This window comes from Bubalus bubalis, chromosome 3 (genome assembly GCF_019923935.1).
Source record: "Bubalus bubalis isolate 160015118507 breed Murrah chromosome 3, NDDB_SH_1, whole genome shotgun sequence".
NCBI lineage: Eukaryota > Metazoa > Chordata > Mammalia > Artiodactyla > Bovidae > Bubalus > Bubalus bubalis.
Window position 1 is genome coordinate 116,632,035 of NC_059159.1, and position 27,452 is coordinate 116,659,486.

Below are 27,452 nucleotides of genomic sequence, written 5' to 3' on the forward strand. Positions count from 1 at the left end.
TTGGAGGACATTGGTGACAGGGGAACTTATTTTCCACTGTAGATTCTTGTACTTTTTGGAGTTTTTATCATATGCACTTGCTAGTTTTTCAAATAGTTAAACAGAATTTAAAAAGACATGGGCATATGGTAGACACTGCTCATAGTCTCCTGATCCCGACTTCTTACACAGGGATCAGGTCCTGCTAATAATATGTAACCAGAAAGAAGTTATACTTCCTGATTTCATTATTCGAGGGAGGAAGCTCCCCCCTTCACCTCTTCCCTTTCCTACTGGCTGCAGCATGAGTTGTCTTGGACCATCTTGTGTCACTACTTCAGGGATGGTAGAACGGTAAGATAGAAGGATCCTGGGCTGCTCTTGACTTTGTGGATCAGCACTCTCATACCAGTAGAACATTTATGTAACAGCAAGAATCACTATCTTATTTAATCTGCTGTTATATCATGTGTCTGCCATGACTGTCGAAGGTATATTTTAAAAAGGTGACTACTTTTGATTATTCACGGTAGCCAAGATACAGAAACAACCTAAGTGTCTAACAATGGATAAATGGATAAAAGTGTGTGTGTGTGTGTGTGTGTGTGTGTGTGTGTATAATGAAAAAATAGTCTTGACAAAAAAATAAATCTTGCTATTTGCAGCAACATGGATGGCCCTTGAGGACATATGCTAAGTGAAGTAATCCAGATAGAGAAAGATAAATGCTGCATGGTATTATGTATCTATGGAAGATATCTTTTAAAAAGTCAAACTCATAGAAATAGAGAGTGAAAAAGTAGTTGCCAGGGGATGGGTGTGTGAGGATTAGGCAAAGATTGGTAAAAGGGTGTAGACATTTAGCTGTAAGATGAATAAGGTCTGAGATCTTATGTAAAACATGATGACTGTTGTTGATAACACTATATTGAAATCTACAGACAGTAAAATTTAAATTTTCTCAGCCCCCCAAAAGATAAATATGTGTGGTGATGGATATATTAATTAAATAGTAATTAATGATGGTAAAAAGGATGATGGTAATCCTTTCACAATGTATACATATATCGAATCACCATGACATACACTTGAAACATCTTACAATTTTGTCAGTTACACTTTAATAAAGCTGAAAATAAATGACTGCTTTTGTTCTTTGTACCAAAAGCTAAGGCATTTTCCACTCCTATTTTCACCTTGACAGATAAAGAGGAAAAAAAATAGAAGATGAAGGGGGAAAAAACAATGGCAACGAATAGTTTCTTAGGGGACTCAGTGGTCAGAAACAGCAAAGCACGGAGGTATGTTGATAGATTTCTATCACTGTAACCTCTGCCAGATTCATGGGGTAAATATTCCTGAGGGAGCCATTTTCAAGCTACCACCATTACATCAGAATTGGGAAGAGATGTTCACTTGAGTTTCCTAGAACTGACACATGCTGAGTCTAGCATCCTCCTTTGCACTAACTAGCAAAGCAAGAAGGCCAGTCAACATGGCCTAAGGGAAAATTAACAGTGGCTGGTAAGACAGAAAAAGGGCCTACACTGTTCTGGAGGAAAGAAGTTTTACTCAAATCACAAAGGCATTAAAAAAATATATATATAGTTAGAATTGTCAAATGCTGTGAGAACAGTTTAGTCCTCAGTGGTTGAATTTCTTAAAAAAGTCTTTAGTATTTTAGAGGATAGAGTTAACTTTTACAAATGTTAGAGATTCTTGAGCAAATGATATTTATATTTTTGGTTTAACAAAAGGTTATATTTTCATGGAAAAAAAAAGCACTAAGAAAATATCAAGTCTGCAATAGAGTCACAGCTTGTAGTAGATATTGTTATATTAATGAATGAAATAAAAAGGTGCACAGCAGCCCAAGGCTAATTTTTTTTTTCCATTTCTTTCCAATAGAATGAACTTTACACCTAAAGGGGCTAAACAAATGTGAGAGGGCACTGGTGTCTAAGGTAGGTGCAGCCTTTCCTTTGCCCATGTATATATCAAGGCCAACATAAATACATGCACATCAATTATCTGGCTGTCGCAAAATATTACTTAACAATGAAAGAGTTAAAAAAAATATCTAGATCTGGAAAGATGGTATGAATCTAACAAGACCAAACTTAACAGGCAAAAATGTTATGCCATGAAGTTTGGGTCAGTACTTTAACTGCCCAAATATGGATGATCAGTTCGGTTCAGTTCAGTCGCTCAGTTGTGTCCGACTCTTTGCAACCCCATGAATCGCAGCATGCCAGGCCTCCCTGTCCATCACCAACTCCTGAAGTTCACCCAGACTCACGTCCATAGAGTCAGTGATGCCATCCAGCCATCTCATCCTCTGTCATCCCCTTCTCCTCCTGCCCCCAATCCCTCCCAGCATCAGTCTTTTCCAATGAGTCAACTCTTCGCATGAGGTGGCCAAAGTACTGGAGTTTCAGCTTTAGCATCATTCCCTCCAAAGAAATCCCAGGGCTGATCTCCTTCAGAATGGACTGGTTGGATCTCCTTGCAGTCCAAGGGACTCTCAAGAGTCTTCTCCAATACCACAATTCAAAAGCATCAATTCTTCAGGTGACTATAAACTTATAAATCCTAAGCCTCCTGTATTATGTGGATACTTAAAAGCAGATATAACCCAATGGTGTACTAATTGGAGTGCAGTGTACTGTCTATTAGGAGAAGGTGATGGCACCCCACTCTAGTACTCTTGCCTGGAAAATCCCATGGACGGAGGAGCCTGGTAGGCTGCAGTCCATGGGGTCATGAAGAGTCAGACACGACTGAGCGACTTCACTTTCACTTTTCGCTTTCATGCATTGGAGAAGGAAATGGCAACCCACTCCAGTATTCTTGCCTGGAGAATCCCAGGGATGGGGGAACCTGGTGAGCTGCTGTCTATGGGGTTGCACAGAGTCAGACATGACTGAAGCAACCTAGGAGCAGCAGCAGCAGTACTATCCATTAATAGAGGAAAGGAAATAATTATTTAACTGTACTTTTTATCCATTCATTTATCTTACTCATCACACTTTCCCATTCACTCATTCTCTTTCATTGACTCATTAATACTGGTTGATGATCTACAAAGTCAGATAAGTGATGGATACATAGTCATAAGATAGGCACTGTGTATGCCTACACGGGCTTATATTCAGTTATTTAAGCATGAAAAGTACAGTGGTTGGCTTTATGACTTTAAATATGAATTTAAGGGAATTAACAAGAATGTAAAATTTATTCACTGCTGCTGCTGCTGCTAAGTCACTTCAGTCGTGTCCGACTCTGTGCCATCCTATAGACGGCAGCCCACCAGGCTCCCCTGTCCCTGGGATTCTCCAGGCAAGAACACTGGAGTGGGTTGCCATTTCCTTCTCCAATGCATGAAAGTGAAAAGTGAAAGTGAAGTCGTTCAGTCATGTTTGACTCTTAGCGACCTTATGGACTGCAGCCCACCAGGCTCCTCCATCCATGGGATTTTCCAGGCAAGAGTACTGGAGTGGGTTGCCATTGCCTTCTCCGAATCTATCCACAAACCTTAATAAAATTGGTCGGGAGTAAACTCAGTTATGTAAGAAAGGGTTGAAGTAATTGGAGGAGAGAAGAATTTAAGAGTATATCATAGCTTTCTATAAATATCCAAACAGTTACCATAAAACTCTTCTCATACAGTATATATGAGAAGTGAAAAAGAAGTAAATAGTCAAATCCAGTAAAATTGGGAGAGAAAGAGGACATTTAAGAGGGTTTAGCCAGGGATGTGATTCTTTTTTTTTTCTTAAACTGGAGTATAGTTTCCTTACACTGCCGTGTCAGTTTCTGCTGTACAGCAAAGTGAATCAGTTATGCTGTGCTATGCTTAATCACTCAGTCATATCTGACTCTGCAACACTATAGACTGTAGCCTTCCAGGCTCCTCTGTCCATGGGGATTCTCCAGGCAAGAACGTTGGAGTGGGTTGCCATACCTTCCTTCAGGGGATCTTCCCAACCCAGGGATCGAACCCAGGTCTCCTGCATTGCAGGTGGATTTTTTTATTTTACCAGATGAGCTACCAAGGAAGCCTGAATCAGTTGTATATATACACATATTCTCTATTTTGGGGGTTTCCTTCCCATTTAAGTCATCACAGAGCACCGAGTAGAGTTCCCTGTTCTATACAGTAGGTTCTCATTAGTTATCTACTTTGTACATTGTAATGTGTGTGTGTTTATATATATGTGTGTGTGTGTGTATATATATATATATATATATATATATATATATATATGAGGGATGTGATTCTTAAGCTGAGTCTTGAAGGATAAATGGAAATTCATTAGGAAGAAAAGAAATAAAGGGCATTTCACCAAGTGGAAGGAAAAGTGTGTACAAATTCTCAGAACCACACCATGGAAGGGTCTTTTGTAACAGTATGTATTTTTGAGTGTTTGTAGTATAGAGAGTAAGAGTTTGGAGGGAAGAGGTGAAGAGGAGTAGTTAAAGATGAAGCTGGTGAAAAAGTCTGGGATCAGATCATGGGAGTCTTTTATATCAGAGAGTTTAAATTCTATTTGAAAGCACTGCAGGAGTGGGTGGATATCAAAGTGATGTAGGCAGGGGAGTAACTTGCTCACATTTGTATTTCAGAAAGATCACACTGGTGGCAGTGTGGAGGAAGAACTTGAGGGAGGGCAAGATTCCTGATGGGAAGGGAAGGAGGAGTTTCTGACATGTACTGACACTGAGACTGTATTTTTGAGGTTGAGTGTCTCTCAGAGAGTCTGAAATAGATTGTGTTTGTAACTGTGGTTCTTTTTCACTGAGCTGGATTGAAGGTCAATACAAAGGAACTCTTCATTCTGGCTACTTTGTACTTAGGTTACAAAGTATGTGTCTTTCTCTTGGTGTATTTGGTACTTCTTAGTATTTTCACTGGGAGAAGGCAATGGCAACCCACTCCAGTACTCTTGCCTGGAAAATCCCATGGACGGAGGGCCTGGTGGGCTGCAGTCCATGGGGTCGCTAGGAGTCGGACACGACTGAGCGACTTCACTTTCACTTTTCACTTTCATGCATTGGAGAAGGAAATGGCAACCCACTCCAGTGTTCTTGCCTGGAGAATCCTAGGGACGAGGGAGCCTGGTGGGCTGCCGTCTATGGGGTCGCACAAAGTCGGACACGACTGAAGTGACTTAGCAGCAGCAGCAGCAGCAGTATTTTCACTCATGCATGCATTGGTTCATTCATTCATCAAATATGTATTAAATACCTAGCAGATGACAGTCATGTTCTTGGCCATGGAAGTACAGGTGATACACAAGTTCTCAAGGAAGCTAGGGGAAAAATACAGGCAGACAGTAAACAAGAAAAGACATGAAAGGTAATTTCAGATGCTTTTAAGTGCTGTGAAGTTACTAAAACAGAGTAGCATGATTGGCAGTAACTTGGGTGAAGGTAAGTTTGTCTGGTGAGGTGGTTGGAAGGAAAGCTATGACAAACCTAGACACTGTATTAAAAAGCAGAGACATCACTTTGCTGACAAAGGTCCATATAGTCAAAGCTATGGTTTTTCCAGTTGTTGTGTATGGATGTGAGAGTTGGACCATAAAAAAGGCTGAGTGCTGTCTTGTATACAGGGTTATTGTTACCATCTTTCTAAATTCCATATATATGTGTTAGTATACCGTATTGGTGTTTTTCTTTCTGGCTTACTTCACTCTGTATAATAGGCTCCAGAGGGATGGTTTGGGGAGGGAGGAGGAGGAGGGTTCAGGATGGGGAACACATGTATGCCTGTGGCGGATTCATTTCGATATATGGCAGAACCAATACAATATTGTAAAGTTTAAAAATTAAAAAAAAAAAAAAGGCTGAGTGCCAAGGAACTGATGCTTTTAAATTGTGATGCTGCAGAAGACTCTTGAGAGTCCCCTTAGACTGCAAGGAGATCAAACCAGTCAATCCTAAAGAAAACCAACTATGAATATTCATTGGAAGGACTGTTACTGAAGCTCTGGTATTTTGGCCACCTAATTCAAAGGGCCAACTCATTAGAAAAGACCCTGATGCTGAGGAAGATTGAAGGCATGAGGAGAAGGGGGTGACAGAGGATGAGATAGTTCGATGACATCACCAACTCATTGTACCCAAGTTCGTGCAAATTCCGGGAGATAGTGGAGGACAGAGGAGCCTGGCATGCCACAGTCCATGGGGTCACATAGAGTTGATATGACTTAATGACTGAACAACAAAAACAATCATTGGAGAAGCCTCTCGGAGGAGTGGATATTTGAATTGAGACCTGAATGATGAGAAAGAGGCAGTCATCTTTAGATCAAAGGCAGTATCTCCAAAGAGAGTGAACAAGTGAACCACAGGCTCAAAGGACATCAGGAATTATTTTTTCCATGTTCAAGGAAACTTTGATATCAGTATGGCATAAATACAGTCAATGAGGGGGAGGGTAGTACAATACAAGGTCAGAAAGGGAGGTAACTGACAAGCATAATATCATTATAATCTTATAGGCCTTGGTATGAGCTGGGGGTTTCACATCATTTGTGTTATAAAGAAATCACTCTGGTTGATGCTAGTGGGAAGTGGATTGGAGTGAGACAAAAAAAGTTGTAGGGGGACTAAATGCAGTTTATTGCAGATGTCCAGATGAAAACAAGTGTAGTGGCAGTGGCAATGACAATGGAGAACAATGGAGAACAGTTGGTATATTCTGGGAGGTCAAGTCAAGAGAACTTGCTGATGGATTGGATATGGGGGGCAAGGGAAAGAAAACAAGAAAGAGGCTACCTTTTGTGCTCACCTGAATGTACTGTTTTGGGGCATATGAAAAGCTGAGATCGGAAAATAATTGCATGGGACAGTTAGAGTTCTGTTTTACCCACATTAGTTTTGAGATGCTTGTTACACTTTAAAGTAAAGATGTCAAGGTTGTGGTTGGGTGACTCTGAAACTCAGTGGTGAGGTCGAAGCTGAAGATGAAAATTCAAGAGTTAGTGGTATTAAATTCATGATGGTATGAATAACTGCTCATAAGATGTCCCCTTGGTCAAGTGATAATGGTCTCTACTAGCTCACTTTGCCAGCATGATGCCTGATATTTGGTAGAATCTCAATAATTGCTTATTCAGTTCAGTTGCTCAGTCGTGTCGGACTCTTTGTGACCCCATGAATCACAGCACGCCAGGCCTCCTGTGTATTGCCCTGAGCTCTACTACAATGCTCCAGCAGATTAAAAATAAATATATAAGTTCCAACTACTTTGGCAGCTTCCTACCAATAAGGTATCTTTGTAGCCAAGATAAAATTCTGGGAGGGCATATAGGTAAGAAATAAAGAAGAGTCTTCTCCGTTTTGTGTTTGGTAGTCATTCATGTCCTCATGGACACCTGGAGAGACGTTTAGAAGAGTGTCGCCGCCACCTTCGTCCTCGACCCCACCTCCAACTCTGTATTTAGAACTTACTGGCTTCTAAGGAGAATTCAAGCATTGAATTTGTAGTCGTACTACATGATTTTAAAGGCATTTCACATTCTAAAATGTTAAGCCATATAAAAAAATTGCTCTTCTTTATAACAAAATAGTCTCAGTATTCCTACATAAATTTACATCATAATGGGAGATAGTATCATGAAACTGCAGTGAACTGGGGCTTGTAACCAAATGTTGTTCATTTCCTTCTGACTATCTTGTGTTAGAAATTTTGATTTCTGTCTTAATCAAGAAATATCTATAGTTTAAAATATCATTTAGTATTTGTTCAGTAAGGTGAATTTTAGTTTGCAGACTATGAAATAAAATCACAAATAGTTTAAGGCATGAGAAATGAATACTTCCCTTTCCTTTCTTAAAATACTGATTCAAACCATCTATTAATTTCTAGATAAATTCTTGAAGCCAACATTGACTCATTTTTCCTTTTGTCGGCACTCTCTAAAGTCAGACTAATCATATACTCCTTAGTTCTCTTTCTCCTTTTATTTTCAAATCATTATTCCCTTGCATGAATGCTTTGGAAATCCAAGTAGTTGGGGAGCTTCATAAGATGTGGAACAGACGAGAGTCTGGTCATGACTGTATGGCTGGTCCCAAGGAAAGGTAAAAACACTGCTTTCAGTTGCTTTAATTTTACTTCTATTATGAAAAGTTTTCTCATGGCTCTGCAGAAAAATTTCCAGCTAAAGTTTGCACTCAAGGCAGCATTATAGAGACTCTCACTGACTGGGCTCAGATACAACATTTTAAAAAAATTTCATTACCCAGGAAAGAAACTAAGACATCTTTTCAAATTACCTAATCATGAATGTTAGGATAAAAATTACCAATTCTGTGAAACTTTATAATAACAATCTAGATTCCATTTAAAATTAATGTCACAGATATATTAGACAATAATGTTTAGTCATTTCTTTATATGTTAATTACATTGCATCTATTTCACTATGTATAATACCTTTTACATCATGTATAATGCATTTTAATTTATTCAGTGTGTTGCAATTGAGTTATCTCTATGGATTTCATAATTTATGTTATAAAAAAGCCTTATAAGAAGATGAATTATTTGTTCCTACTCAGATTTAAAACTAATTTATGGCTTTCAAATAATAGCCTTAGAAATTAAAATTTTAGTATCATTTTAATATATTCTGTAAACAATACTTCAGCACTGTACCTTGCTTTTAACTCTTGTATTGTCCTATTTTCCATCATACTTTACTAGTGTTTGGTAATGACCAGCATGTGCCTCTAATGCTCCCTTACTCTCTCCTCAGAGAGATCTTATTTTAAGGTTAGAAGCACTTTGAATTTCATTTCATAAATGGAAAAGTTGAGGCTGAAGAGAGCTTCCATCTGTACCTGAATAGTTTTGTCACATACTCTCATCCTTATAGACAATGACATTTTCGACCTTGACTTCCTCAGAAGTGACAGACAGAATCAAAACAAACTGGTCGAGTTTGCAAGCATATGTATTCAACCCCAAATCCCCGGAAATGAGCATTCACCCAAAATGGCCATGGGAAATGAATAAGAAGTTACCCTAAAGGGACATGACCTCATGGAGGTCGAGCTGAGGGTGTTTCCAGCTAAGTTTGAATTTAAGCTGTGAGTTCCTTCATGAAGGCATTAGTCTTTCATGCCAACCAAGATTTCCATTCATCACTGTTTTTTTTTTTTTTTTCTGTTCATTTCTATTAGTGTGGCCTTCATAAAGAGAGCATGGCTAAAAAAATTGTTTAAATTACAGAAAAGACAATGAACAGAAAACTTGGTTTCAATAATATGACTCAGAGTATGACAAATTTTATGACTTCTAAGCATCGAGAAAAATTTTTTCCCCATTGTTCTCAGTCTTCACTACTCTTCTCAACTTAAAAAGCCAAAAGCAGTCACACAATAAAGAGACTCCTAATAGTGAGAGTAGGCAGAAGACACACCCCCCTCTCCCGAGATTAGGAGAGGCATGGTGTGCAAATGTGTATATAAATTTCTAGCAGGTACACAATTCTGTGCAGTGTATTACAGAAACTTGGATAGCTGCAATGGTAGAAATATAGTTGTCTTTAAAGTCTTTGAGAAATTGCAGAATTCAAGACTGAGATTTTTTGCCACTACTATTCAAAGCTTTGATTTAGGAAAATGACATTACAGCTCACATTGCTTAGAAAAGAACAGGTAGACAGGCATATCTCACCTGCCAATTGTAGTTATGATTTTGATGCTGAGCGGGAGCATATCTTGTAAATAACCCCTCATTATTATAAGGTCTTGCCAAGTTGTGTTTTTTTCTGGTGGTGACATGTGTCATACTGGCTCTAGGAAAAAGTGTGAAGCAGATGATACTTGTTATTGAAGACCCAGCCATTTATTAAGAAGCGTCTTTCCTTCTGCTTCAAGTTCACTTTCCAAATCTGTTCTCAAAAAAGGGACTGTACCCTTATGGCAGCTAAAAGTGTAAAAACCTGACAACAGCTAAAACTCTTAGACTTCTTAGGGCATTTGCGTTTTTATCAGAAATTGAAATCTTGAACCAAGGAAATAAAATGCCAGAGGTGCAATTTTAGAGCAATTAATAAGCTAATGAAGAATTATTTTTAAGGAGCAATAAAACTTTCTTCTCCTCTTAAAATTGAATCATATTAACTAAATAAACAAAAGTCAGAACAATTCATGAACATTTGATTTATATAAAATTTATGTTTTTCTTTCAAGCATTTCAACATTAGTTCCACTTCCAGAAATGATATCTATGTGAGCCTCAGAAGTTTAAAGATACAGTTTTTGTGTTACAAATTTGCATTTTTTCAGTTTATCTGGAATCCATTTAAATTGTATGTTTTTCTAAATCCTGACCCTGGAAGAGAATGCAAATTTTCCTTTACATGTTGTATTATTTGAATTATCTTTGTAATTTTAGTCTTAGGACTAGAATATCATTCAGTTCAGTTCAGTTCAGTTCAGTCACTCAGTTGTGTCTGACTCTTTGCGACCCTATGAATTGCAGCACACCAGGCCTCCCTGTCCATCACCAACTCCCGGAGTTCACTGAGACTCACGTCCATCCAGTTAGTGATGCCATACAGCCATCTCATCCTCTGCCGTCCCCTTCTCCTCCTGCCCCCAATCCCTCCCAGCATCAGTCTTTTCCAATGAGTCAACTCTTCGCATGAGGTGGCCAAAGTACTGGAGTTTCAGCTTCAGCATCATTCCTTCCAAAGAACACCCAGGGCTGATCTCCTTCAGAATGGACTGGTTGGATCTCCTTGCAGTCCAAGGAACTCTCAAGAATCTTCTCCAACACCACAGTTCAAAAGCATCAAGTCTTCGGCGCTCAGCCTTCTTCACAGTCCAACTCTCACATCCATACATGACCACAGGAAAAACCATAGCCTTGACTAGACGGACCTTTGTTGGCAAAGTAATGTCTCTGCTTTTGAATATGCTATCTAGGTTGGTCTAACTTTCCTTCCAAGGAGTAAGCGTCTTTTAATTTCATGGCTGCAGTCACCATCTGCAGTGATTCTGGAGCCCCCAAAAAATCAACACTGACGCTGTTTCTACTGTTTCCCCATCTATTTCCCATGAAGTGATGGGACCGGATGCCATGATCTTCATTTTCTGAATGTTGAGCTTTAAGCCAACTTTTTCACTCTCCTCTTTCACTTTCATCAAGAGGCTCTTTAGTTCTTCTTCACTTTCTGCCATAAGGGTGGTGTCATCTGCATATCTGAGGTTATTGATATTTCTCCCAGCAATCTTGATTCCAGCTTGTGCTTCCTCCAGTCCAGTGTTTCTCATGATGTACTCTGCATATAAGTTAAATAAGCAGGGTGACAATATACAGCCTTGACGTACTCCTTTTCCTATTTGGAACCAGTCTGTTCCATGTCCAGTTCTAACTGTTGCTTCCTGACCTGCATACAGATTTCTCAAGAGGGAGATCAGGTGGTCTGGTATTCCCATCTTTCAGAATTTTCCACAGTTTATTGTGATCCACACAGTCAAAGGCTTTGGCATAGTCAATAAAGCAGAAATAGATGTTTTTCTGGAACTCTCTTGCTTTTTCCGTGATCCAGCGGATGTTGGCAATTTGATCTCTGGTTCCTCTGCCTTTTCTAAATCCAGCTTGAACATCAGGAAGTTCATGGTTCATGTATTGCTGAAGCCTGGCTTGGAGAATTTTGAGCATTACTTTACTAGTGTGTGAGATGAGTGCAATTGTGCAGTGGTTTGAGCATTCTTTGGCATTGCCTTTCTTTGGGATTGGAATGAAAACTGACCTTTTCCAGTCCTGTGGCCACCGCTGAGTTTTCCAAATTTGCTGGCATATTGAGTGCAGCACTTTCACATCATCATCTTTCAGGATTTGAAATAGTTCAACTGGAATTCCATCACCTCCACTAGCTTTGTTCATAGTGATGCTTTCTAAGGCCCACTTGACTTCACATTCCAGGATGTCTGGCTCTAGGTGAGTGATCACACCATCGTGATTATCTGGGTCGTGAATATCATTAGGTAACCCTAAACCTAGGTCTCCTTAAGTCTAGGTCTAATGCTGTCACTGACTTGATGCCTTTGTTTTTGGAAATTCTTAACCTTTTTGTGCCGCAGTTACATCCTTTACAAAATAGTTTATTTTGTGAGGATATCCCAAGTAGGAGATACCCATGGGGAGGCCTTGAGGGGGAAGAAGCAGACTGTGGTTGCAAGAGTTCATCTGTGAGTTAGGGCCGAGTGGAGGTGGAGCATTGGTGGCTATGAGCAATCATAAAGCAGAGAGAGACTTTATTTTTATAATGATGTATTCATTGTTCTAGAAAATAGGAGAATTTGTAGTCATTCAAACTCCAGGTTATTTTCATGAAAGTGTCAATATGAGGAATGAGATGATTTCTATATACTAGAATTTCATTTCTATGGTCAGAGATTTATTGCAACCTCTTTTAATAGATCTTATGTCTTGTTCTCAGTAGAAAAATGTAGGTTTTGGGTTTCAAAACACAGGCTATGGGCTTCCCAGGTGGCTCTAGTGGTAAAGAACCCACCTGCTAATGCAGAAGACATGAGATGTGGCTTAAATTCCTGGATCAGGAAGATCCTTTGGGTGAGGGCATGGCAACCCACTCCAGTATTCTTACTTGGAGAATCCCAGGCAGAGGAGCCTGGTGGGCCCCAGTCCATAGGGTTGCAAAGAGTCAGACACGACTGAGGTGACTCTGTGCCCATGAACCACAGGCTCCATCTTGAAAGTCGTAGTTACTTCCAATTCCAGACTTGGCAAATGACTAAAGTTTTTTTCCACTTTACTATACCTGTGAAGACTGGGATAGTTAGCATAGGCTTTATGGAAAAGTTGAAGCTTGAATATCACTATAAATATTGGTAGGCTTTTATATAAACCCGTGTTTCTGGGTTTTCTTACAACATACACATTTTTTGTTCCTCAGCTCAACTAATTAAAATTCTAATGGCTAAAGATATATTTCTAATGTCACCTTCTCCATGGAAATTTTCCTAATAATCTTGTCTGGAAGTGGCCTCAACCTCATTTCACTTTCCACATGCTTTATTTATGTCTCTTTTCATATAGTCTTGTATTGTTGGCACATTTGTTTTTCTACTTGAACAAGTATGAGCATTTTGAGAGCAGGGGTGAAATCTCATGTATCTTTGTATCACTCCTTAGTATACTATTTAGCATATGAGATTCTTAAAAATGTTTGTCATATTGAAGTTTTTCTGTTCTCCAACTTATATATCTTGAATATTTACAGTGTGCCAAGAGCTATGCTAAGCATTATGTAATTCAAATCAATTTCCCTCTTTGGGCCCAGCAAAAATCAATAAAAGAAAATTTTCTAAATTATAGACCTTAGAAGAGAGCAATAGTCACCATTTGGAATTTCACAGAGAATGCTTCAATTACAGATCAACGATTGGTTTGAACAGATTTGTGTGATTCTTTTTAACCTTTGTTCCAGAAGCACTTCTGCCCCAGGTCAGTTTTCTCCACTTCTTACCTTTGAGCCTTTCTTTGCTTGCTATCCTGAGAGGATTCTCTGATTTCAGACTTTCCCAACTTTCTTCAGTTTTCCAGGGTACTTATATTTTATCTCCATAAGTGCTATAATTTGTGTAAATTTCAGATGGGCAAGGATATCAGGTCTAGTTCCCATTTTCTTTTTGGGGGGAGGGAAAATTTATTTTGAGAATGAGTATATGTTTTCCAACAAATATTAGTCGAGCAGTAAAAAGCTGCATTTCAAATTCAGTCCAAAATGTCACCTAGTATTTAGAGCAGTGTGGCCCAATAAAAATTCTTTGCAGTGGTGAAAATGTTTTATATCTGTACTTTTTAGTATAGTTGCCGCTAGCCACTTGTGACTAATTGAGTGTTTGCATTCTGACTTGTGTGACAGAGGAGCTGAGTTTTAAATTGGATTTAATTTTAATTAATTCAAATTTAAGTAGTTATGTGTGGGTAATGGCTACTATACTGGAAAGTGCAGATTCAGAACAATGGCAGATACTATCTCACATATTTTTATAAATAAATAAAATGCCCTTGGGTAAATTCTTTTGGGAAACACTACCTATATTATATCATCCCCCTTTTGTAGATTCACAGTATACACAAACATGGTAAAGCCTCTAAGAAGTCTTGTTGCAAAAACAAAACAATCTATTTATATATACATTGCTTTAACCCAGAATTTCCCCATTTCATTGGACCATGGAATTCACACTCCCCCTCCCTCACTAATAATGTCTGTGAACAACTCATGACCTCATTCTGCAGAACCCTCTCAGAGAAAGTCTCATTCAGACCATCTTTCCCATCCAAAGCCTATGTTGCATCTTAAGCCAAATGTATTCCCTCCTCTATTTTAGTGGAAACATAAGATGGCTTAAGCAGAGGTAAAGGGGAGCCTTCTCTGAGCTTTATAAAATCTGTTCCCAGGAGAATGGGGCCTGATGTTTGCCCCATGGGCATGAAGCTATTGAGATTCTGAAATTACCTTTTGCAGAGGGGTGGGGTGGTATGCTTTTTAGTTACAGTTGTGACTGAGGCTGGATCAAATATGGTCCCTCAGTTTGACCTAAGCCACAGATAGGTATTCCTTTTCAGGGCTGGTCAGAAACAATCCCTTACCCCCACTGGAGTCACTGTCATCCTGAGTCTACCCTCTAACGATAATACAGGAAGGAATATGATAATATTCAGTTGCCGTTTCCCCTTTGTCTTAATAGACCAGCTAGTGATGCTTCAGATGAAATTGGTCTGAAGGCTGAGAGCAGATCCATTATTGGGAGCATTTGCTTTAAATTATGAAATTCAGGAAGGCTTGTGGCAGAGAGGCGGCTAGTTCTGCCGCAAAAGGCGCTCGCTTGTCTGTTTCTTGCATTCTGTTAAATATTTCTTATTTCCTCAGAATACACCACAAGGACCATTTGACTGTCCCCTCTGGCTTCTGCATCTTGCTTCCAGCATGAACAGACAGGTAATAACCGTTCAGCAGGGCCATTACCTCTTCTAAAGACTATTATCAAAATGGTCATTATACATAATGGAGATTATTACAGGCAGCCTGAGAGATTTTTTAGATACATCTCTCCAGTAATAGGTGGCCTTTTTTAGCCTTATATATCTGTGGGGATAATATCAGGGCACAGAATACATGACAAATGGTTATTTTTTTAGCAAAAAAATCTGTCAACTTTTAATGTGTTAATTGGATTGCAGACTTAAATTATATTTATGCAGAAACTCTTAAAATTTAACTCTTGACAAATGACACAGCATGGCAAGAACATTCTGACAACAGGAGTTAAAATGTATAGAATGCATTGTTCATGTTTATATTATGCAATCACATATGCAAGGATATTGTCATTAATGAATTCTTTGAGAGCAGACTCTTGTATAATGAAGTAACTGGTCTGTAGTCAGCCAGTCAATAAGTTTTTATTGACCTTGGGCTGCATGCCAGGTCCTGGAAATATGGCAGTTAAGAAACATAGAAATGCTTAGCTGCTTAGCAGCTTAGAGTCCAGTGGCCTGTGTACAAAAATTCAAATGTTAACAGCACCTATTTACATTCAAACACCCTCCAAGACAATAAAACTTCCTAGTATAGTTTCCATTTTCCCCCAGTTGTTTGAATGTAAATAGGTACTGTCCTAGGTAAAAATGTGAATTCTGCTCTGAGATACACGGTTATCTACCAGACGGCCTTTCTCCCTGAAAACCATAGCTCCACCATTGTTTGGTTGGTAAGATATCATTCTCAGGATAAAGTGTTATTAGGCTAAACCAGTCAAATGTAATAGGATATTAATATGGGATTCTTGGCATCTCAGGACTGACTAAAGACCCATGAAATGAAAGTAATAGATGGCAAATTATCACTCCTAAGGAGGGAGGGTCCTGCTAAGTCACTATGGCCTAATTTGCAAAAGAGGTATCACAAAATTCAGTTTTATAAACTCTCACTCAACATTCCTGTATGAGAAAAAAGGGTTGAGACTAAAGTGAAGAGAGAGAGTATTTTTATAAAAGCTTTTGGAGGATCTATGGCATTTTGTTTACTCATGGTGGGGGGAACTTGCCCCTCAGTTTACACCAAGGGAGAGGATTTTGAAAGGAGCATGTATATCTTGTTATTGGTCCCCATGAGGTTGAAAAAGCAGAAGAGACTAGGACTTGACCCTTGCCTGAGAAATGGAAAAGCCAAGGGCTTTGGCTAACAAGCTACTCTGACAGCCAAGCAAGGAAAGATAGCATGGTGGCAGTATGTGGCACTAATGGATCTTCTGGTGCCATTAATGCATGGATGTTTTGCCTGAGCTAGATGGAGTCATTTAGGAGAAGGAGCTGCCCATCTCTGGAAGGAACATATAAGGGGGTTTGCCAAAAGGGCCACCTGGAAAGGCAGTGGGGCTCTAAGAGAAGAGTCTCTGTAGAGAAGACCCTGAAAACCAGGTGATGAGAGGCAGGTTTTAAGGCCATATGTGGAAGAGACTGCACTTGCGGGTGCCTCAAAGATATCAGCATTAGAAATTTCCTTTGCACATATTTTATTCAGTTCTTCTGTGTCTTTTAGTTGAAATCTTCCTATTTGATACATGTGCTAAAACAATTTTCTGTTACCAGTCTTCTCTCTCTGGGCCTACCTTGTTGGAGGTTAATCCCTACTTGGATGTCCAGTACAGTCCAAGTCTCTGCATGCCTCAAACTCCCATTAAAGAGGAAAGAATCTGCAGATGGTCATTATTTTACCCATATATCTAACCCCCCCCCCAAAAAAAAACCCTTTCTGGTTATAATAACCAGATTTACCATATTTTCCTTCTGTTAACCTGTGAATAACCACCCTTAATCACTTTCAGTCAGTAGAGTTAACCCCACCCATGATTGTAAAGCTTAGGCACATGTCTCAAATCTTGCCCCTTGGCATATTCAACCTTTTAATACAATGGTTTATATCAGAGGTGTGATATAAATTAGGCTGAGGGATTTTGCTGGAATTACTTGAAAGAGGCATTCTTTTTGCCAGGACTACTAAACAGGTAGGATGTAAATGAGAACTTTCTAGTGATTTCCATTCACCATGTAAGCTTACCTCAGTGGAAACAGAGCCAAGAGATGGGCCAGAAAGGTTTCATATCTGAAATTGTATTTATTCTACTAATGAGAATGAATAAATGCCTCCCGCAATCCCAAACCATTTTGTATTGGATTTTGCCATTTGTATCAAATAATTACCTATGGTTAAGTTACGGAGAAGGCAATGACACCCCACTCCAGTACCCTTGCCTGGAAAATCCCATGGACGGAGGAGCCTGGTGGGCTGCAGTCCATGGGGTCGCTAAGAGTTGGACATGACTGAGCGACTTCACTTTGACTTTTCACTTTCATGCGTTGGAGAAGGAAATGGCAACCCACTCCAGTGTTCTTGCCTGGAGAATCCCAGGGACGGGGGAGCCTGGTGGGCTGCCGTCTATGGGGTCGCACAGAGTCGGACATGACTGAAGCAACTTAGCAGCAGCAGCAGCAAGTTCCTTTAAAAGGAGCTGTGCTAGTTTGCATTCCCACCAACAGTGTAAGAGAGTTCCCTTTTCTCCACACCCTCTCCAGCATTTATTGCTTGTAGACTTTTGGATTGCAGCCATTCTGACTGACGTGAAATACAGGTACCTCATAGTGGTTTTGATTTGCATTTCTCTGATAATGAGTGATGTTGAGCATCTTTTCATGTGTTTGTTAGCCATCTGTATGTCTTCTTTGGAGAAATGTCTATTTAGTTCTTTGGCCCATTTTTTGATTGAGTCATTTATTTCTCTGGAATTGAGCCTGTAGGAGTTGCTTGTATATTTTTGAGATTGGTTGTTTGTCAGTTGCTTCATTTGCTATTATTTTCTCCCATTCTGAAGGCTGTCTTTTACACAATGGAGTATTATTACTCAGCCATTAAAAAGAATACATTTGAATCCGTTCTAATGAGGTGGATGAAACTGGAGCCTATTATACAGAGTGAAGTAAGTCAGAAAGAAAAATACCAATACAGTATACTAACACATATATATGGAATTTAGAAAGATGGTAACAATAACCCTGTATACGAGACAGCAAAAGAGACACTGATGTATAGAACAGTCTTTTGGACTCTGTGGGAGAGGGAGAGGGTGGGATGATTTGGGAGAATGGCATTGAAACATGTATAAAATCATGTATGAAATGAGTTGCTAGTCCAGATTCGATGCACAATAGTGGATGCTTGGGGCTGGTGCACTGGGACGACCCAGAGGGATGGTATGGGGAAGGAGGTGGGAGAGGGGTTCAGGATGGGGAACACGTGTATACCTGTGGCAGATTCATGTTGATATATGGCAAAATCAATACAATATTATAAAGTTAAAAAATAAAATAAAATAAAATGAAAGGAGCTAAAAAATTATATCCCCCCTGTTCTTTTTTAAGTAGGGAAAGGTTTAAACATTTAATGAAGGGAAGGAATAGCAAAATAGATTTAAATATATTATTCACCTAGATTTTAGCAACTCAATCTGTTTCCTGCATCATTGGAAAGTATATTTTAGACATCATGACACGTTATCCTAAATATTTCAGCAAATATATCCTAAAAACAAAGAATTCTGCTATATAAATATACAATGATATCATAACACATAAGAACATTAAAATAATTTGACATATTCTGATATTCAGTCCAAAATTTCTCCAATTTTCCCAAGTATATCTTTTATAGATTTTTTTTTTTTTACAGAATGATGTTTCAACCAAGTTACACACACTGACTTTGATTATTCTTTAGTCTAGAAACATTTCCTACTAAAAAAAAATGACATGGACTTTTGAAAAATCCAGGCTAGTAGTAGTAAGGTTGCCCTTTATTTTGAATTTGTTTGATTGTTTTTCCCCACATGATTTCATTTAATTGTTCCTCTAACTTGTGAAATTCTAGTAATGTGTTAGTTATGTCTAGAGACTTGATTTTTATTCAGGTTAGTATTTTATTTTGCAAGGATACTTCGTAGGGATATGATATTATAGGTGATATTGTAGTACATTGAGAGGCACATAAGGTTAGGTTGCTTAATATTAGTGATTCTCAGCTTGACCATTTGCTTGAGATGGTGATTGCCAGATCTCTTATTATATAGGTACTGTTTTCCCTTTATCGTTGATAAGTAATCTGTGTGGTAACGGGGTGATAGCTTCAGAATTCTGAACTGCTTCCACATTTGTTGGCATATTAAGAAGAGTTTTCTTCTCTCCCTTCCTCAATGTGTTTTAAATTTGAGGTTGGCAAGTATTTTCTTTCAGAACTTTAAAAAAATGCCACGATTCCATTATCCTGGGGCTTGTATTATTTCCATTGAGAAGTCAGCTGTCAATCATATTGTTGCTTCTTTGAAGGTAAGTGTCTTTTATCTTTGACTGCTTTTAAGATCTTCTTTTTGGTTGTTGTTCTTTATATATTTTTAAATTATTTTACTCTGATACTCATAGGTCTAGTTTTTCTTGTATTATAAGGCATGGCAAGAATTGTGGATGACTCAACCTGGGATTGTTGAAATTCTACCATGTCACTCTTTCTTTTGACTCATCTTGCTACCAGTTTCTATATTCTTGGCATTCTGTAATTGAAAATAATAAAATCCTATCAAATAAATAAAAGGTAGAAACTTTTTTAAAGATCATTTTGTAATACAAGTTGCAGCTGGTCCTCAGAAACAAACTGGAATCAGAAATGTGAATGCCAGATAAGACTTTCTGTTATTTTTCTTTCTTTGAATGCATCTCCTGCTTTTCCTTATTTTCAATTTTATGTTTTTTTTCAATTACCTAATATACATCGCAAGAAATAATTCTTATTGCTCTTAAGCTTATATCTTGTTCATTTAAGAAACCAGCCAAACCATGTTTATTATATTGTACACTTAATTCCAAGTCCCCTGGGAAGAAACTCATTGTCCTACTGGGATAAAGGACCCAACTCAGGTACAACCAAACTATCTCAACCCAGGCCAGACAAGTAATGATGCATTTTAAGTGCATGTCTTCTGAGGGGCCAATGCTGTAAGCATATGTATTGACGGGTAGAATTTAGATAGACAAATTGGTAAGTGTTGGCTACATCTACCCATTTGCTATGGAAGATAGTCCCTCTATTGCTTTACTTTTAGATGAGCTTTCCAGAATATAAAAAGCTTCTGTATGTAGGCTAGCTGGAAGTTGTCTTAAATACTACCAAATTGTAGAATTTGGTGTATATATATATGTATGTGTGTGTATATATATATATATATGTATATATATATATTCCATACTGTAGGATCCTAGAATCCAGAGAAATGTTCTTTTGGAAAGCCAACCTTAATCTGCATTTGTGGATACTCAAGCATTTGCTCTAGACTACATGTTTCTTTTTTAGCATTTTTTTTTTTTTAAACTGTGCCATGCTATTCTCTAGCCTCAAGATACCTGCAAATATATTTGATGAGTACTGTCACATTTAACAGTATTTTATGTACTGGTAAATAATCCCTTTATTTTTCCTGTTATCTGTATTGCAGAAGGCAACTCTCTGGTTCTTTTGTTGTTTTGCTTTTAGTTAACAGAGTTACTGACAAAAAAGAATATCACAGAAATGAATCCTCTTCATTAAGAAAAGAATGATTCTACACAGATTTGATATCTCAGCAATTTATTTGGCATCATTTATATAAAAGTGAAATATATGTTTAAAATGCAAGATTTCTTTGATGTTCTTAAAGTTGAAAGCTTTTTTAATTTTAAAAATTTAGTTTACTGAAGTATAGTTTATTTACAATCTTGTGTTAATTTCTGATATACAGTAAAGTGATTCAGTTATATATTCATTCTTTTTATATTCTTTTCCATTATGGTTTATCACAGGATATTAAATATAGTTCCCTGTGCAAGACAGTAGGACCTTGTTGTTTATCCTTTCTATAAAGAATAATATCCATCTGCTAATCCTAAACTCCTATTGCATCCCTCCTCTACCATTCCTCCCCCTTGGGAACCTCACATCTGTTCTCTAAGCCTGTGAGGCTATTTTTGTTTTGTAAATATGTTCATTTGTGTCATGTTTTAAATTTCAAAGATAAGTGATGTCATATGGTATTTGTCTTTCTCTTTCTGACTTCATTTAGTATGATGATATCTAGATCCATCCATGTTGCAGCAAATGGCATTATTTCATTCTTTTAATAGCTGAGTGGCATTCCATTGTATATATGTACTTATTTTCTTTATCCATTCATCTTTCAATGGGCATTTAGGTTATTTCCATGTCTTGGCTATTGTGAATAGTGCTGCTATAAACATAGGGTTGCATGTATCCTTCAAACTATAGTTTTCTTTGGATATATGCCCAGGAGGTGGATTGCTAGTTGATGTGGCAACTCTATTCTTAATTTCTTGAGGAACCTCCATACTGTTTTCATAGTGGTTGCACCAATTTATGTTCCCACTAACAGTGTATGAGGGTTCCCTTTTTCGGCATGCTCTCTCTAGCGTTTATTGTTTGTAGATTTTTTTTTTTTATAATGGCCATTCTGACCAGTGTGAGATGATATCTCATTGTAGTTTTGATTTGCATTTCTCCAGTGATTGAAAATGGGAGTTTTAATTTACTTCAGATTATAGAAATGTAAAAAGCAAAGGAGAAAAGGAAAGATATACCCATTTTAATGCAGAGTTCCAAAGAATAGCAAGGAGAGATAAGAAAGCCTTCCTCAGTGATCAATGCAAAGAAATAGAGAAAAACAGTAGAATAGGAAAGACTAGAGATCTTGTCAAGAAAATTAGAGATACCAAGAGAACATTTCAGGCAAAGATGGGCTCAATAAAGGACAGAAATGGTATGCACCTAACAAAAGCAGAAGATATTAAGAAGAGGTGGCAAGAATACACAGAAGAACTGTACAAAAATCTTCATGACCCTATGATCACTCACAGTGAAAACAATGGAAACAGTGGCTGACTTTATTTTTTGGGGCTCCAAAATCACTGCAGATGATGACTGCAGCCATGAAATTAAAAGAGGCTTGCTCCTTGGAAGGAATGTTATGACCTAGAGCCAGACATCCTGGAATGTGAAGTCAAGTGGGCCTTAGGAAGCATCACTATGCACAAAGCTAGTGGAGGTGATGGATTCCAGTTGAGCTATTTCAAATCCTAAAAGATGATGCTGTGAAAGTGCCACACTCAATATGCCAGCAAATCTGGAAAACTCAGCACTGGCCACAGGACTGGAAAAGGTCAGTTTTCATTCCAATCCCAAAGAAAGGCAATGCCAAAGAATACTCAAACTACCACACAATTGCACTCATCTCACAGGCTAGTAAAGTAATGCTCAAAATTCTCCAAGCCAGGCTTCAGCAATATGTGAACTGTGAACTTCCAGATGTTCAAGCTGAATTTAGAGGAACCAGAGATCAAATTGCCAACATCCATTGGATCATTGAAAAAGCAAGAGAGTTCCAGAAAAACATCTATTTCTACTTTATTGAATATGCAAAAGCCTTTGACTGTGTAAATCACAACAAACTGGAAAATTCTGAAAGAGATGGGAATACCTGACCACCTGACCTACCTGTTGAGAAATCTGTACGCAGGTGAGGAAGCAACAGTTAGAACTGGACACGGAACAACAGACTGTTTCCAAATCGGGAAAGGAGTACATCAAGGCTGTATATTGTCACCCTGCTTATTTAACTTATATGCAGAGTATATTATGAGAAGTGCTGGACTGGATGAAGCACAAGCTGGAATCAAGATTGCCAGGAGAAATATCAATAACCACAGATATGCAGATGATGCCACCTTTATGGCAGAAAGTGAAGAAGAACTAAAGAGCCTCTTGATGAAAGTGAAAGAAGAGAGTGAAAAATTGGCTTAAAGCTCAACATTCAGAAAGCTAAGATCATGGCATCTGGTCCCATCACTTCATGGAAAAAGATGGGGAAACAGTGGAAACAGTGGCTGACTTTATTTTTGGGGGCTCCAAAATCACTGCAGATGGTGACTGCAGCCATGAAATTAAAAGAGGCTTGCTCCTTGGAAGGAAAGTTATGACCAACCTAGATAGCATATTGAAAAGCAGAGACATTATTTTGCCCACAAAGGTCCATGTAGTCAAGGCTATGGTTTTTCCAGTGGTCATGTATGGATGTGAGAGTTGGACTATAAAGAAAGCTGAGCGCTGAAGAATTGATGCTTTTGAAATGTGGTGTTGGAGACGACTCTTGAGAGTCCCTTGGACAGCAAGGAGGTCCAACCAGTCCATCCTAAAGGAGATCAATCCTGAGTGTTCATTGGAGGGACTGATGTTGAAGCTGAAACTCCAATACTTTGGCCACCTGATGTGAAGAGCTGACTCATTTGAAAAGACCCTGATGCTGGGAAAGATTGAGGGCAGGAGAAGAAGGGGACAACAGAGGATGAGATGGTTGGATGGCATCACTTACTTAATGGACATGAGTTTGGGTAAACTCTGGGAGTTGATGATGGACAGGGAGGCCTGGCTTGCTGTGGTCCACTGGGTCCCAAAGATTGGACATGACTGAGCAACTGACCTGAACTGGACAGAAATACCAAAATACACTTGGTTTAAAAATTTATTTTTCCTCTTTTTCTTTTAATTATTTTTTCCTGTATACCCTTAAACCCTTTATATATCTTTTTAGAAAGGCTGACTTTTAAAAACATTACATTTCACTCAAATTTAAGGGAATATGCAGCTTTGTTCCCAGGTAATTTAAGAAGCCTCCTCCCCTTCCCTCCCGCCAGAAAAAAAATAGCAATAAATGGCATCAAATAATTACTTAAAAAAATGTTGTATTCCTTCTTCCTAATACGGGAAAAGTCCCTGTAAAATTATACTTAGTTTTTGCTAAAAGAAGTGCTTTCATTTTTGAGACTAGGCTTTTGACAAACTTGTGAATTCATCACATTTCAAGAAAAATTGCATGCAAAGATGTGATTGTTCTAATTGGAAAAGAGGGTCATCGTAGTTCGGCTTTGTCCAAGGATAGTGATATAGTTAACAGCATCTGTGAGAAGCTATGTTATTGAACAGCCTGGTGATAACAACCTATTCCCTTAAGAGTCTTTTCTGGCTTATGATTTTCAGTTATAATAATGTGTGCTGGCATGTCCTAATGAGCTTGGTGAGGGCATGTTCAGATGGCCCAATCTTGTTGGTTTCCCAACAGCTGCTCAAAGTTGCTGAAAGGCTGGCCTGGTTTTATTTTCCAGGCTCCCTGAATACCACTCATCAAGGCCACATTCACTAAGCATTATGGATGGTGCATTGCTCATCTCGTAAGGCTAGAAAATAAGGCGGCTGGACCTTGTCTCTGCTCTGTGTGCTCCTGTGCTAATAGACTTCAACCCTCCTGTAGCATAGGGTATCTGTGGTGGGTGTGGCCTCATTCAAATAAGAGGTATTGATGTTGTTGTGACATTCTCCAGTCTACATGGATTCTCTTTCAATGTAACCATTTATAAAAATTAGTTTGTTTGTTATTTGTTAAGCACTTTGTAAAGCAATCAAAGATCAAGCAAAATGCAGTTGGTGTATTATCAAGTTCCTAGTGCTGCCATAACAAATTGCCATTACCTTGGTGGCTTGAAACAACAGAAATATATTCTCTCACAGTGCTGGAGGTTAGAAGTCCAAAAGCAAGAGGTTGACACTGTTGGTTTTCCTTCTGGTGGCCCTGAGAGAGAATCTGTTCCATGTCTTTTTTCCTGGCTTCTGGTAATTGCTGGCAATCCTTGGCATCCTTTGGCTTGTGGCTGCATCACTCCAGTCTCTTCCTCCATCATCCTATGAGCTCCCCTGTGTCCGTCCCTCTCTGTGTCTGTCCTAATCTAGTATAACTTCGTCGTAACATCTTTATTGTATATGCAAAGCCTCTATTTTAAATAAGGTCACATTCAGATGTGCTGGGGGTTAGGATTTGAACAGATCTTTCGGGGAACATGATTCAACCCATATGGTTGATTTCTGCTCTACAGCCCTGTTTTAACTCACATGACTTCTTTCTTCCCCTATGTTTTCACTAAAGTCCAAATGCTGCTTTCTCAAGACATTTCTTCACTAGACTTGATTATTGGAAGCAGGTCTTTGATCCCTACCAAAAGCAAACAACAGTGTTAAGATCTGGGGATAATTAAACAAGTAAGATATACATTTTGATTTCAACCTATTGGTACAAAACTGTAGATATCTGTTTCTGTATTATATTAAAATTGATGTATAAAATCATGACCCAGATTGTACCATTGTACCATTTTCCAAGCCAGTCCCACTTAGAGAAAATTAGTTTGGTGGCCTCTGTTCAAGTAGTTAAGCTTCTGAGACATCTCTGTTTTCAGCTTAGCTCATAAACATCCAGTATGGATTAGATTTTTCTTCACTACCTCACTTTCTTTTACAGCTTAATCTTCTGTCTTTCAGCATGATCTTCCCTTAGTTGGTTTCATAATTCCTTTATTTTTAGTTAGGGCACCAGATTCTCAGTCTCATAAGTCTTACTTTCCCACAGAAAAATGCTAGTCCAATAAAAAAGAGATCCCTTCTGTACCCTTACATGTGTACTTGACTTTTAGCTCCTCTGCTGACACATTTATATACTCTTTTTATTAGCAGTATGGCCAGTGTCCTTAAACCTGACCAATTGAAACTGTTACTATGGAAGAAAAGTGTATGTGTGATTGGTGTGTGTATGTGTGTGTAGGACTGAAATTCCTTACTTTAAAATACACATTAAAACAAACAAAACAAGAAAAATGACAACAGGATTTCCTTGGTGGTCCAGTGGTTAAGAGTCCACACGTCCACTGCACTGGGCATGGGTTTGATGTCTGGTTGGGGGCAGTTCTGCATGTCACGGAGTGCAGCCAAAAAAATTCCCCAAATGAAAACAGATTATAGGTACAGAAGACAAAATAGGAGGTGGCTAGAGGAGAGGTAGGTGGAGGGCGTAAAACAGATGAAAGGAATTAAGAGAAACAAACCTCTAGTTATAAAATAAAATAAATCATGGCCAGAGGATGTCAGGGAGAAGGCAATGGCAACCCACTCCAGTACTCTTGCCTGGAAAATCCCATGGGTGGAGGAGAATGGTAGGCTGCAGTCCATGGGGTCGCTAAGAGTTGGGCATGACTGGGCGACTTCACTTTCACTTTCATGCATTGGAGAAGGAAATGGCAACTCACTCCAGTGTTCTTGCCTGGAGAATCCCAGGGACAGAGGAGCCTAGTGGGCTGCCATCTATGGGGTCACACAGAGTTGGAATGACTGAAGCGACTTAGCAGCAGCAGCGGCAGCAGCAGACTTATCAAATGGTTATCTTTCCAAATTTTGAGCCTTATATTACATACTTTCTTAGGGTATGTAAACCTAACCATTCATTTTGTAGGTGGATATCCATATTGCTGAACCCTTTCATAACCTCCATTACTACTGTCATGGCTACTTTGCTCATGAGCCCATTGGGAGTGACAGGAGTAACTAGTGAAATGAGTCAATGGTAATTCACAGAACAGATCATGCTATCAATCCAGTTATTAAAATCCTTTTAGGCTGAGGTCATCCTTTGGTAAGCATTAATATGAGACACAAATATCTATCTAGTTTGTATCTATTTGGAGAGGTCTATCCATACCTTGTGTGTGGTATATATTTCCATTGTAGCTGTGACAAGTTACCACAAACTTACTGGGCTTAAATGATACAGATTTAATATCCTATAGTTTCCTAGGTCAAAAGTCTGAAATGTGTCTCAGTAGGCTGGTTTTTCCAGTAGTCATATATGGATGTGAGATTTGGACTATAAAGAAAGCTGAGCACAAAAGAGTTGATGCTTTTGAAATGTGGTGTTGGAGAAGACTCTTGAGAGTCCCTTGGACTGCAAGGAGATCCAACCAGTCTATCCTAAAGGAGATCAGTCCTGGTGTTCAATGGAAGGACTGATGTTGAAGCTGAAACTCCAATACTCTGGCCACCTGATGTGAAGAACTGACTCATTGGAAAAGACCATGATGCTGGGAAAGATTGAAGGCAGGAGAAGAAGGGGATGACAGAGGATGAGATGGTTGGATGGCATCATCCACTTGATGGACATGAATTTGAACAAGATCTTGGAGTTGGTGATGGACAGGGAGGCCTGGCATGCTGCAGTCCATGGGGGTCTCAAAGAGTTGGACACGACTAAGTGACTGAACTGAACTGAAAGTGAAGTCGCTCAGTCCTGTCCGACTCTTTGCGACCCCATGGACTGTAGTCTACCAGGCTCCTCCGTCCATGGGATTTTGTAGGCAAGAAAGCTGGAGTGGGTTGCCATTTCCTTGTCCAGGAGATCTTCCCAAGCCAGGCATTGAACCCCAGTCTCCGGCATTGTAGGCAGATGCT

At 38.8% G+C, this 27,452-nt stretch overlaps 1 long non-coding RNA gene across 1 annotated transcript in view; it reads left to right on the plus strand.

The window, feature by feature from the left end:
* The window catches only part of LOC112583906, a 264,902-nt gene that overhangs the window by 121,729 nt on the left and 115,721 nt on the right, over positions 1 to 27,452 (plus strand). The window contains exons 3-5 of the long non-coding RNA XR_006549966.1: positions 1,184 to 1,280; positions 1,888 to 1,943; positions 14,910 to 14,978. This is a non-coding gene — a long non-coding RNA (uncharacterized LOC112583906). The remainder of the gene's footprint in view (positions 1 to 1,183; positions 1,281 to 1,887; positions 1,944 to 14,909; positions 14,979 to 27,452) is intronic.